The sequence below is a fragment of the Triticum urartu genome, chromosome 5 (assembly GCF_003073215.2).
Source record: "Triticum urartu cultivar G1812 chromosome 5, Tu2.1, whole genome shotgun sequence".
In the NCBI taxonomy this organism is placed as follows: Eukaryota; Viridiplantae; Streptophyta; class Magnoliopsida; order Poales; family Poaceae; genus Triticum; species Triticum urartu.
Window position 1 is genome coordinate 273,909,935 of NC_053026.1, and position 11,108 is coordinate 273,921,042.

Genomic DNA, 11,108 nt, shown 5'->3' on the forward strand with positions numbered 1-11,108 from the left:
TTAAACTATTCAAATTGGAAAACTAATGGCACTAATAGAAAATTTATTATTTTTATTACCTAAAATCAAAAAGAATCACTAAAAACAGTAAGTATTTTGTTTTTATAGTAAAGTTAATCACAAACTAGTGATTCACACAAATTTCAAAGAATTCAAATTTAAACTATTCAAATTGGAAAACTAATGGCACTAACAGAAAGTTTATTATTTTTATTACCTAAAATAAAAAAGAATCACTGAAAAACAGCAAGTATTTTGTTGTACGTAGAAAAAGATAAAAAAAATAAAGCAACACAGATAACAAAAAAGCAGGAAAAGAAATAAAAAAAAATGCCACCTACTGGGCCACCACGGCCTGAATACGACTAGAAACTCACCCATGGGCCAGGATTCAGGCCCGCATTAGACCCAGTAGGCCCACAAGCAGATAAAGTGACTTTAGGCCCGTAAGCCTGCATTAGAGAGGAGCTCGATGTGGTCAGCGCAGCAGCGCTTATAAACCACTGCCGAAGCCTCTCGGCTAGCGAGGTGGGACTAAACATCCCACCGCACCGCGACAGTTCCAGCACAAGACCATTGGTACCGGTTCATGGCTCGAACCGGGACGAAAGGTGGCCTTTGGTCTTAGTTCTTGGCATCAACCGGAACCAATGCCACCCCTTTAGTCCCGGTTGGTGCCACCAACCGGTACCAAAGGCCTCTGCTTCCCGCCCTTTGGGTTGCTGAAAAGAGACCGGGACCAATGCTTCGTGTATATAAGCAAGACTTGTGAAAATTTCCACTTCTCATCTCGCAGTTTCCTCCCCGACGACGCCGACGACATCGACGCCGCCAGGCTGCCGCCCCCGACCGCCGTCTCCGTCGTCGCCGTCGCCCCGGCCTCGCCGCACCCTGCCCCGACCTCGACGCGCCCTGCCCCGACCTCGCCGTCGCCGAACCCTGCCCCGACCTCGCCACGCTGCCCCGACCTCGCCGTCGCGCACGCCGAGCGCCCTGCCCTGACCTCGCCGCCGCTCGCCTGCACTGTGAGCCTCACCGCGCCATTCCCCCTCCTCCCCCCCCCCGCGCCCCAACGCCGCCGCCCGCCCCGACGCCGACGACGAAGGCCCTGTTCACATATATAGATTTTTTTTCATATTGTAGTAGTAGATGATGACGATGATGATGTATGTATGTTCATATGCAAAAGTTAGGATTTTTTTCTGTTCACAGAATTTTTTTGGTGATATTATTGTAGAATATGCAAATGTTTCTATGTTCATATGCAAAGAATATGTCATTTTTAATAGAATTTTAATGATTTTTTTCTGTTGTAATTTTGTTCATACAATTTTTATTGTTTTTTCTGTTGTAATTTTGTTCATAAAGTAATTTTTATTGTTTACGTTTAGTTTAGGAAGAAGGAAAAGAAAAAGGAGAAGAAGAGGAGAAGAAGAGGAAAAAAGGAAAAAAAAAGAGGATAAGAAGAAAGAAATAGAGGAGAAGAAGAAAAAAATTGGGTATGTCGTTGTCGATATACCCCCTCCCGATAACTTCAACACGGGGGGGGGGGGGCCGATATACCCCCTCCTGATAACTTCAACACGAGGCGGGGTCGATATACCCCCTCCCCGATAACATCATTTTCCCATGTATCCATCTGTCATTGTCAATATAACCCCCTCCCGGATAACTTCGAAATGAGGGGCGGTCGATATATATATACCCCCTCTCGACCGTGATAACTTATACCACGGGAGCACCCCCCGGCGCTCTCGCTCGACCAAAACTCTCGAGGAGACCTGATACGTCTCCAACGTATCTACTTTTCCAAACACTTTTGCCCTTGTTTTGGACTCTAACTTGCATGATTTGAATGGAACTAACACGGACTGACGCTGTTTTCAGCAGAATTGCCATGGTGTTATTTTTGTGCAGAAATAAAAGTTCTCGGAATGACCTAAAAATCAACGGAGATTATTTTTGGAATATATAAAAAAATACTGGAAGAAGAATCCACGTCAGGGGGCCCACAGCCTGTCCACGAGGGTGGGGGCGCGCCTACCCCCCGGGCGCGCCCCCTGCCTCGTGGGCCCCTGATGCTCCACCGACCTCAACTCTAACTCCATATATTCGTGTTCGGGGAGAAAATAATCAGAGAGAAGGATTCATCGCGTTTTACGATATGGAGCCTCCGCCAAGCCCTAAACTCTCTCGGGAGGGCTGATCTAGAGTCCGTTCGGGGCTCCGGAGAGGGGAATCCGTCGCCATCGTCATCATCAACCTTCCTCCATCACCAATTTCATGATGCTCACCGCCGTGCGTGAGTAATTCCATCGTAGGCTTGCTGGACGGTGATGGGTTGGATGAGATTTATCATGTAATCGAGTTAGTTTTGTTAGGGTTTGATCCCTAGTATCCACTATGTTCTGAGATTGATGTTGCTATGACTTTGCTATGCTTAATGCTTGTCACTAGGGCCCGAGTGCCATGATTTCAGATCTGAACCTATTATGTTTTCATGAATATATGTGAGTTCTTGATCCTATCTTGCAAGTCTATAGTCACCTACTATGTGTTATGATCCGGCAAGCCCGAAGTGACAATAATCGGGACCACTCCCGGTGATGACCGTAGTTTGAGGAGTTCATGTATTCACTGTGTGTTAATGCTTTGGTCCGGTACTCTATTAAAAGGAGGCATTAATATCCCTTAGTTTCCAATAGGACTCCGCTGCCACGGGAGGGTAGGACAAAAGATGTCATGCAAGTTCTTTTCCATAAGCACGTATGACTATATTTGGAATACATGCCTACATTACATTGATGAATTGGAGCTAGTTCTGTGTCACCCAGGCCCGGCCCATAGGCCGGGCAAATGGGGCACCCGCCTGGGCCCCGAGCAGGCAGGGGCCCCAGCCCAGGTAATGTTCCTTAACAAGTACGACGATAAACAGCGGGAAAAAAGGCCCAAGTCGACAGCCCCACGAAGGAATCGATGGCTAATCAGAGTCCGCCGTTTGCACTGCACCCAGGACCATCATTCTCTATTTACTCCGGGACTCCTCTACTTCCTCAAATCGCGAACTCCTAGTACAGCGCCGCCCCTCAAACTCCTCTTCGATTCCAAGGTCTCATCTAGCCATTAATGGATACATAAGGCGTGAATTCATTCCCCGGTTGATTCTCCTTCCTTCTCAACGTTCTGCTCACTCCCCATCAACTAGATGTTGGAGAGACCGAGATGGTACATGTTCTTATTTCCTGTAATCTTGTTCCTCAATTCAAAGATTCCACATAGCCACATCCGCATGGATCTTCTTTTGCTCTTGGTCAGGACCTTACGATAAGGAGCAATTTTATTCACTTCATGGTATCATCTTCTTGTTCGTGATGACTATTGTGGCATGCCGATCAAGCCAGCTATGTAGTACATCAACATAAATCCGTTTCCACGTGCTTTTGTTACTTGTATTAAATATTTTAATGCAGCTTATTTAGTTACATGTCTTCAAGAAAGTATTTTTCTACTAGTATCATGTTAAGTTCTGATCGTCATGGTATTGGTATAAACATGAAATACTCAGTTTGATTTACTATGCCTTAAGTTGGATAGTTTGGAAGAGATGAGTTATTCGTTTTTTATTCAAGAACATGGATATTTACTTTGTTATTGAAGTACAACAATATTTTTGAGCCTTTGTGCATGAAGAAGGGCCCCTTATTCTTAACTTGCTCCTGGGCCTAGTATAGTTGTGGGCCGGCCCTGGTGTCACCCTATGTTATGACTGTTACATGATCGATCGCATCTGACATAATTATCCATCACCGATCCATTACCTACGAGTTTTTCATACATTGTTCTTCGCTTATTTACTTTTCCGCTGCTATTGTTACAATCACTACAAAACCCAAAAATATTACTTTTGCTATCGTTACCACTACTATCATATTACTTTGCTACTAAATACTTTGCTGCAGATATTAAGTTTCCAGGTGTGGTTGAATTGACAACTCAGCTGCTAATACTTGAGAATATTCTTTGGCTCCCCTTGTGTCGAATAAATAAATTTGGGTTGAATACTCTACCCTCGAAAACTGTTGCGACCCCCTATACTTGTGGGTTATCAAGACTATTTTCTGGTGCCGTTGCCGGGGAGCATAGCTCTACTCTTTGAGTCACTTGGGATTTATATCTGCTTATCACTATGAAGAATTTGAAAGATCAAAGAACCAAGATTTTCCCCTCAACTACGAGGGGAGGTAAGGAACTGCCATCTAGCTCTGCACTTGATTCACCTTCTGTTTTGAGTAAGCTTGCGACACCTAAACTTGCTTCTGCTATTAATTCTGATATGTCGCATGTTATTGATGATGCCACTTCTGCTATGCATAATACTTATGATGAAACTACTTCTATGCTTGATACTACTGTGCCACAAGGTGAATTTCTTGATGAACAACTTGCTAGGGCTAGAGAGAATGAAATTATTGAAACTGATAATATTAATGAAAGTGATGATGAAGATTCTCACCCTAGATATGAATTTCCTGTTGTTCCTGAGGGTTATGTTATGGATGAAGAAACTGCTAGAGACTTTCTTGCCTGCAATGATAGAAGTGATCTTAAGAAACTATCAGCTAAGTTGAAAGAAAAATCTCTGAATGCTAGAATAAAATATGATCCTGATTATGCTACTTCACCTATCTTTATTACTGATAAGGATTATGATTTCTCAGTTGATCCTGATATAATTACTTTGGTTGAATCTGATCCTTTCTATGTCTATGAATCTGAAACTGTTGTGGCACATCTTACTAAATTAAATGATATAGCTACCCTGTTCACTAATGATGAGAAAACTCGCTACTATTATATCCTTAAATTATTTCCATTCTCATTAAAGGGTGATGCTAAGATATAGTTTAATTCTCTTGATCCTGGTTGTGTGCGTAGTCCCCAGGATATGATTTACTACTTCTTTGCTAAATATTTCCCCGTTCATAAGAAACAAGCTGCTTTAAGGGAAATATATAATTTTGTGCAAATTGAAGAAGAGAGTCTCCCACAAGCTTGGGGGAGGCTTCTCCAATTACTTAATGCCTTGCCTGGTCATCCTCTCAAAAAAAATGAAATACTTGATATCTTTTATAATGGACTAACCGATGCTTCCAGAGATTACCTGGATAGTTGTGCTGGTTGTGTTTTCAGGGAAAGAACTGTTGATCAAGCTGAATTGCTATTGAAAAATATGTTGACTAATGAAAATAATTGGACACTTCCTGAACCAACTCCTAAGCCAACTCCGAAGAAAAGGGGTATTATATTTCTCAGTCCTGAAGATATGTAAGAGGCAAAGAAATCTATGAAAGAAAAAGGTATAAAAGCTGAAGATGTTAAGAATTTACCTCCGGTTGAAGAAATACATGGTCTTAATTCACCACCTATTGAAGAAACACACGGCCTTGATAACCCGACACAAATAGTAAAGGTAAACTCTCTCTATAGATATGATAAAGCTGAAATCCCTCCTGCTAAGTTTGCTAGCCAATGTTTAGATGAATTTGATAACTTTATTGTTAGACAAGAAAACTTCAATGCTTATGTTGGTAGACAATTGAAACAGAATGCTTATATGATTGAACACTTGGGTGATTATATGGCTAATGTTAAAGGTGAACTTAAACTTATTAGTAAACATGCTTCTATGGTTACCACTCAAGTAGAACAAGTGCTTAAAGCTCAGAATGATTTGATCAATGAATTAAATAATAATAAAAATGATAATGTTGTTAGAGTTATGACTAGAGGGGTTAAAATGACTCTGGAACCTTTGTGTCATGAAGGCCACCCTAAGAGAATTGAGCAAGATTCTCAGAGAATTAATATTGATGCACCTAGTCCTTCTAAAAGGAAGAAAAAGAAAAATGATAGGACTTTGCATGCTTCTAGTGAACCTGTTGTTGACACACCTGAGAATCCCAATGATATTTCTATCTCTGATGCTGAAACACAATCTGGTAATGAACATGAACCTAGTGATAATGCTAATGATGATGTTCATGCTGATGCTCAACCTAGTAATGATAATGATGTAGAAATTGAACCTGCTGTTGATCTTGATAACCCACAATCAAAGAATCAACATTATGATAAGAGAGACTTTGTTGCTAGGAAGCACGGTAAAGAAAGAGAACCATGGGTTCAGAAACCGATGCCTTTTCCTCCTAAACCATCCAAGAAAAAGGATGATGAGGATTTTGAGCGCTTTGTTGAAATGATTAGACCTATCTTTTTGCGTATGCGTTTGACTGATATGCTTAAAATGAATCCTTATGCTAAGTATATGAAGGAAATTGTTACTAATAAAAGAAAGATACCGGAAGGTGAAATTTCCACCATGCTTGCTAATTATACTTTTAAGGGTGGAATACCAAAGAAACTTGGAGATCCAGGAGTACCAACTATACCATGCTCCATTAAAAGAAACTATGTTAAAACTGCTTTATGTGATCTTGGAGCCGGTGTTAGTGTTATGCCTCTCTTTATATCGTAGACTTGATTTGAATAAGTTGACACCTACTGAAATATCTTTGCAAATGGCTGATAAATCAACTGCTATACCTGTCGGTATTTGTGAGGATGTGCCTGTTGTGGTTGCAAACGTTACTATTTTAACGGACTTTGTTATTCTTGATATTGCCAAGGACGATAGTATGTCTATTATTCTTGGAAGACCCTTTTTGAATACTGCAGGGGCTGTTATTGATTGCACCAAAGGCAATGCCACTTTTCATGTTAATGGTAATGAGCATACGGTACACTTTCCGAGGAAACAACCTCAAGTCCACAGTATCAATTCCACTGGAAAATTTTCAACAATTACTATTGGTGGTTTTGAATTTCCTCTTCCTACTGTCAAGAAGAAATATGATATTCTTATTGTTGGGGATGTGCATATCCCCGTTGAGGTAACCTAGTGTTATTCAAAAATTCTCCAGTTTCATGTTATTCAAAATGAGTTTGTTAATAAGACCGGATCTACCTTGTTAGTGGATTCCTTTTGATGAGCATGAGATGGATGAATTTATAAAACACAACTCTCTGTACCCTCTTTTTACTTTCTGTTATTTATATTAGATAAAGCAAAAATAGTATATCCTGTCTGTTTTCTGAATTATCCATGCAATAAAAAATACCCCAAAAATAAAAGTTCTCCAAATGCCCTGAAATTTAAATATGATTTTTTGGAATATTTGAGAATATCTGGCACTGAGAACATATCAGGGGGAGCAAGCACCTGGCCACGAGGGTCTAGGGCGCGCCCACCCCCTAGGCGTGCCCCCTGCCTCATGGGCCCATGGTGGCTTGCTACCTCTTGAGCACTGCGTTGGATTTCCCCGAAGAGGAGAGGATGATGCAGCAAAGTAGCGTAAGTATTTCCCTCAGTTTTTGAGAACCAAGGCATCAATCCAGTAGGAGGCTACGCACGAGTCCCTCGTACCTACACAAAAACAATAGCTCAACGCAACCAACGCGCTTAGGGGTTGTCAATCCCTTCACGGTCACTTACGAAAGTGAGACCTGATAGAGATGATAAATAATATTTTTGGTATAGAGATGCAAAGTAAAAAGTAAAAGCAAAGCAATAATAAAGTGATGGAGATTGATATGATGAGAAAGAGACCCCGGGGCCATAGGTTTCACTATTGGCTTCTCTCAAGAGCATAAGTATTCTACGGTGGGTGAACAAATTACTGTTGAGCAATTGACAGAATTGAGGATAATTATGAGAATATCTAGGTATGATCATGTATATAGGCATCACGTCTGAGACAAGTAGACTGACTCCTGCCTGCATCTACTACTATTACTCCACTCATCGACCGCTATCCAGCATGCATCTAGAGTATTAAGTTAAAAACAGAGTAACGCCTTAAGCAAGATGACATGATGTAGAGGGATAGTTTCATGCAATATGATAAAACCCCCATCTTTTTATCCTCGATGGCAACAATACAATACGTGCCTTGCTGCCCCTGCTGTCACTGGGAAAGGACACCACAAGATCGAACCCAAAGCTAAGCACTTCTCCCATTGCAAGAAAGATCAATCTAGTAGGCCAAACCAAACTGATAATTTGAAGAGACTTGCAAAGATAACCAATCATACATAAGAGATTTCAGAGAAGAATCAAATATTGTTCATAGATAAAATTGATCATAAACCCACAATTCATCGGATCTCGACAAGCACACCGCAAAAAGAATTACATCGAATAGATATCCAAGAAGAGCGAGGAGAACTTTGTATTGAGATCGAAAGAGAGAGAAAAAGCCATCTAGCTAATAACTATGGACCCGAAGGTCTGAGGTAAACTACTCACACATCATCGGAGAGGCTATGGTGTTGATGTAGAAGCCCTCCGTGATTGATTCCCCTCCAGCGGAGCTCCGGAAAAGGCCCCAAGATGGGATCTCTTGGGTACAGAAGGTTGCGGCGATGGAAATAGGGTTTCGTGGTGCTCCTGGATGTTTTCGGGGTATATGGGCATATATAGGAGGAAGAAGTAGGTCGGTGGAGCTACAAGGGGCCCACGAGGGTGGGGGGCGCGCCCAGGGGGGTAGGCGCGCCTCCCTGCCTCGTGACCTCCTCGTTGATTTCTTGACGTCCACTCCAAGTCCCCTGGATCACGTTTGTTCCAAAAATAACTCTCCCGAAGGTTTCGTTTCGTTTGGATTCCGTTTGATATTCCTTTTCTGCGAAACACTGAAATAGGCAAAAAAACAACAATTTGCACTGGGCCTTGGGTTAGTAGGTTAGTCCCAAAAATAATATAAAAGTGTATAAATAAGCCCATTAAACATCCAAAACAGATAATCTAATAGCATGGAATAATCAAAAATTATAGATACGTTGGAGACGTATCAAGCATCCCCAAGCTTAATTCCTGCTCGTCCTCGAGTAGGTAAATGATAAAAACAGAATTTTTGATGTGGAATGCTACCTAGCATATTTCTCAATGTAATTTTCTTTATTGTTGCATGAATGTTCAGATCTGAAAGATTCAAGACAAAAGTTTAATATTGACATAAAAATAATAATACTTCAAGCATACTAACTAAGCAATCATGTCTTCTCAAAATAACATGGCAAAAGAAAGTTCATCCCTACAAAATCATATAGTTTGGTCATGCTCCATTTTCGTCACACAAGAATGCTCTCATCATGCACAATCCCGATGACAAGCGAAGCAATTGTTTCATACTTTAGTAATCTCAAACTTTTTTCAACTTTCACGCAATACATGAGCGTGAGCCATGGACATAGCACTATGGGTGGAATAGAATAATGATAAGGGGTTATGTGGAGAAGACAAAAAAGGAGAAAGTCTCACATCGACGCGGCTAATCAATGGGCTAGGGAGATGCCCATCAATTGATGCCAATGCAAGGAGTAGGGATTGCCATGCAACGGATGCACTAGAGCTATAAATGTATGGAAGCTTAACAAAAGAAACTAAGTGGGTGTGCATCCAACTTGCTTGCTCACGAAGACCTAGGGCATTTGAGGAAGCCCATTGCTGGAATATACAAGCCAAGTTCTATAATGAAAAATTCCCACTAGTATATGAAAGTGACAGAACAAGAGACTCTCTATCATAAAGATCATGGTGCTACTTTGAAGCACAAGTGTGGAAAAAAGGATAGTAGCATTGCCCCTTTTCTTTTCTTTTTTTGGGCCTTTCTTTTTTTATTTGGCCTTTCTCTTTTTATTTGGGACAATGCTCTATTAATGATGATCATCACACTTCTATTTATTTACAACTCAATGATTACAACTCGATACTAGAACAAAATATGAATCTATATGAATGCCTCCGGCGGTGTACCGAGAAGGGCAATGAATCAAGAGTGACATGTATGATAAATTATCCATGATGGCTTTGCCACAAATACGATGTCAACTACATGATCATGCAGAGCAATATGACAATGATGAAAAGCGTGTCATGAATGAAACAGTGGAAATTTGCATGGCAATATATCTCGGAATGGCTATGGAAATGCCATAATAGGTAGGCATGGTGGCTGTTTTGAGGAAGATATAAGGAGGTTTATGTGTGATAGAGTGTATCATATCATGGGGTTTGGATGCACCGGCGAATTTTGCACCAACTCTCAAGGTGAGAAAGGGCAATGCACGATACTGAAGAGGCTAGCAATGATGGAAAGGTGAGATTGCGTATAATCCATGGACTCAACATTAGTAATAAAGAACTCACATACTTATTGCAAAAATATACAAGTAATCAAAAACAAGCATTACGCGCATGCTCCTAGGGGGATAGATTGGTAGGAAAAGACCATCGCTCGTCCCGACCGCCACTCATAAGGAAGACAATCAAAGAACACCTCATGTTTCAAATTTGTTACACAATGTTTACCATACGTGCATGCTATGGGACTTGCAAACTTCAACACAAGTATTTATCAAATTCACAACAACTCAACTAGCACAACTTTAATATCACCATCCTCATATCTCAAAACAATTATCAAGTATCCAACTTCTCATAGTATTCAATGCACTTTCTATGATAGTTTTTATTATACCATCTTGGATTCCTATCATATTAGGACTAATTTCATAACCAAAGAAAATTAACATGCTGTTCTAAAGGACTCTCAAAATAATATAAGTGAAGCATGAGAGATCAATAATTTCTATAAAATAAAACCACCACCGTGCTCTAAAAAGATATAAGTGAAGCACTAGAGCAAAATTATCTAGCTCAAAAGATATAAGTGAAGCACATAGAGTATTCTAATAAATTCCAATTCATGTGTGTCTCTCCCAAAAGGTGTGTATATAAAGGATGATTGTGGTAAACTAGAAAGCAAAGACTCAAATCATACGAGACGCTCCAAGCAAAACACATATCATGTGGTGAATAAAAATATAGCCTCAAGTAAAGTTACCGATAGAAGAAGACGAAAGAGGGGATGCCTTCCGGGGCATCCCCAAACTTAGGCTTTTGGTTGTACTTAAATTTTACCTTGGGGTGCCTTGGGAATCCCCAAGCTTAGGCTCTTGCCACTCCTTATTCCATAATCCATCAAATCTTT